Source organism: Mus caroli, unplaced genomic scaffold, assembly GCF_978045245.1.
Source record: "Mus caroli unplaced genomic scaffold, Mus_caroli_1 scaffold_5, whole genome shotgun sequence".
NCBI classification, from domain to species: Eukaryota; Metazoa; Chordata; class Mammalia; order Rodentia; family Muridae; genus Mus; species Mus caroli.
The window spans coordinates 86,472,698-86,476,385 of NW_028227260.1; positions in this window are offsets into that span (position 1 = coordinate 86,472,698).

Genomic DNA, 3,688 nt, shown 5'->3' on the forward strand with positions numbered 1-3,688 from the left:
GTAGCACTAGAGATAACCAGATGGCAATGACAAGCTTAAGAACCTAAGCAACAGAAACCAAGGTTCCTTGGCACTATCAGAACCCAGTTCTCCCATCATAGCAAGTCCTGGAAACCCCATTACCCCGGAAAAGCAAGATTCAGATTTAAATTCACTTCTCATGATGAGGACATAGGATTTTAAGAACTCCCTTAAAGAAATACAAGAGAACACAGGTAAACAGGTAGAAGCATTAAAGAGGAAACACAAAAATCCCTTAAAGAATTACAGGAAAACACAACCAAACAGGTGAAGGACTTGAACAAAACCATTCAGGATCTAAAAATGGAAATACAAACAATAAAGTAATCACAAAGGGAGACAACCATGAAGATAGATCAGGAAATTATAAACACCAGCATCACTAGCAGAATACGAGATAGAAGAGAGAGTCTCGGGTGCAGAAGATATCATTGAAAACATTGACTCAACAGTCAAAGAAAAGCAAAATGCAAAATGCTCCTAACCCGAAACATCCAGGAAATACAGGACACAATGAGAAGACCAAATCTAAGACTAAAAGTATAGAAGAGAGTAAAGATTCTCAACTTAAAGAGTCAGTAAATATCTTCAACAAAATTATAGAAGAAAACTTCCCTAACCTAAAGAAAGAGATGTCCATGAACATACAAGAAGCCTACAACTAGACTAGACCAGAAAAGAAACTTCTCTCATCACATAATAATCAAAACGCCAGATGCACAAAACAAAGAAAGAATAAATATTAAAAGTAGTAAGGGAAAAAGGTCAAGTAACATATAAAGGTGACACATAAGAATTACATCAGGACAAGCCTCTTCCGGTCAGAAAAGCACCTGAGCAGCTAGCTGGGGCGCAGGGTCTGCTGACACTCGCCAACTGCCCACAACACCCGCCACAGGATCTTAAGACTTCTGGTGAGGGGAGCACAGCTTCTGCTCCAATCCAATTGCGCGGGACCTGAGACTGCATTAGTTAGGGAAGCAGAAACCAGCCTGAGTAGGGCCACAGGCCTCACCCGGCCGGATCAGCGCCAGGGTAGCGGGAGCGCAGGGTTGCCTGACAACCGCCAGCTACCCACGACCCCCGCCGCAGGATTTTGGGACTGCTGGTGAGTGGAACACAGCTTCTGCTCCAGTCCAATCACGCGGGACCTGAGACTGCTCTGGTTGGGGAGAGAGAAATCCGGCCCACACAGGGCCACAAGCCTCTTCCGGTCAGAAAAGCACCTGAGCAGCTGGGGCGCAGGGTCTGCTGACACTCGCCAACTGCCCACAACACCCGCCACAGGATCTTAAGACTTCTGGTGAGGGGAGCACAGCTTCTGCTCCAATCCAATTGCGCGGGACCTGAGACTGCATTAGTTAGGGAAGCAGAAACCAGCCTGAGTAGGGCCACAGGCCTCACCCGGCCGGATCAGCGCCAGGGTAGCGGGAGCGCAGGGTTGCCTGACACTCGCCAGCTACCCACGACCCCCGCCGCAGGATTTTGGGACTGCTGGTGAGTGGAACACAGCTTCTGCTCCAGTCCAATCACGCGGGACCTGAGACTGCTCTGGTTGGGGAGAGAGAAATCCGGCCCACACAGGGCCACAACCCTCTTCCGGTCAGTAAAGCACCTGAGCAGCTGGGGCGCAGGGTCTGCTGACACTCGCCAACTGCCCACAACACCCGCCACAGGATCTTAAGACTTCTGGTGAGGGGAGCACAGCTTCTGCTCCAATCCAATTGCGCGGGACCTGAGACTGCATTAGTTAGGGAAGCAGAAACCGGCCTGAGTAGGACCACAGGCCTCATCCGGCTGGATCAGCGCCGGGGTAGCGGGAGCGCAGGGTTGCCTGACACCCGCCAGCTACCCACGACCCCCGCCGCAGGATTTTGGGACTGCTGGTGAGAGGAACACAGCTTCTGCTCCAATCCAATTGCGCGGGACCTGAGACTGCATTAGTTAGGGAAGCAGAAACCAGCCTGAGTAGGGCCACAGGCCTCACCCGGCCGGATCAGCGCCAGGGTAGCGGGAGCGCAGGGTTGCCTGACACCCGCCAGCTACCCACGACCCCCGCCGCAGGATTTTGGGACTGCTGGTGAGTGGAACACAGCTTCTGCTCCAGTCCAATCACGCGGGACCTGAGACTGCTCTGGTTGGGGAGAGAGAAATCCGGCCCACACAGGGCCACAAGCCTCTTCCGGTCAGAAAAGCACCTGAGCAGCTGGGGCGCAGGGTCTGCTGACACTCGCCAACTGCCCACAACACCCGCCACAGGATCTTAAGACTTCTGGTGAGGGGAGCACAGCTTCTGCTCCAATCCAATTGCGCGGGACCTGAGACTGCATTAGTTAGGGAAGCAGAAACCAGCCTGAGTAGGGCCACAGGCCTCACCCGGCCGGATCAGCGCCAGGGTAGCGGGAGCGCAGGGTTGCCTGACACCCGCCAGCTACCCACGACCCCCGCCGCAGGATTTTGGGACTGCTGGTGAGTGGAACACAGCTTCTGCTCCAGTCCAATCACGCGGGACCTGAGACTGCTCTGGTTGGGGAGAGAGAAATCCGGCCCACACAGGGCCACAAGCCTCTTCCGGTCAGAAAAGCACCTGAGCAGCTGGGGCGCAGGGTCTGCTGACACTCGCGAACTGCCCACAACACCCGCCACAGGATCTTAAGACTTCTGGTGAGGGGAGCACAGCTTCTGCTCCAATCCAATTGCGCGGGACCTGAGACTGCATTAGTTAGGGAAGCAGAAACCACCCTGAGTAGGGCCACAGGCCTCACCCGGCCGGATCAGCGCCAGGGTAGCGGGAGCGCAGGATTGCCTGACACCCGCCAGCTACCCACGACCCCCGCCGCAGGATTTTGGGACTGCTGGTGAGTGGAACACAGCTTCTGCTCCAATCTTTAAATAGTGACAACGATAACAACTAACCCCAGAGATTACCAGATGGCGAAAGGTAAACGTAATAATCTTACTAACAGAAACCAAGACCACTCACCATCATCAGAACCCAGCACCCCCACTTCACCCAGTCCAGGGCACCCCAACACACCGGAAAAGCTAGACACGGATTTAAAAGCATATCTCCTGATGATGATAGAGGACTTCAAGAAGGACGTTAATAACACACTTAAAGAAATGCAGGAGAACACTGCTAAAAAGGAAGAAGACAATAAAGAGGAAGCACAAAAATCCCTTAAAGAATTGCAGGAGAACACTGCTAAAGAGTTACAAATCCTTAAAGAAAAACATGATAACATAATCAAACAGGTAGAAGTCCTTACAGAAAAACAGGAAAACACATCCAAACAGATGATGGAAATGAACAAAACCATACTAGACCTAAAAAGGGAAGTAGACACAATAAAGAAAACCCAAAATGAGGCAACACTGGAGATAGAAACCCTAGGAAAGAAATCTGGAACCATAGATGCAAGCATCAGCAACAGAATACAAGAGATGGAAGAGAGAATCTCAGGTGCAGAAGATTCCATAGAGAACATCGGCACAACAATCAAGGAAAATGTAAAATGCAAAAAGATCCTAACTCAAAACATCCAAGAAATCCAGGACGCAATGAGAAGACCAAACCTACGGATAATAGGAGTGGATGAGAATGAAGATTTTCAACTCAAAGGACCAGCGAACATCTTCAACAAAATTATAGAAGAAAACTTCCCAA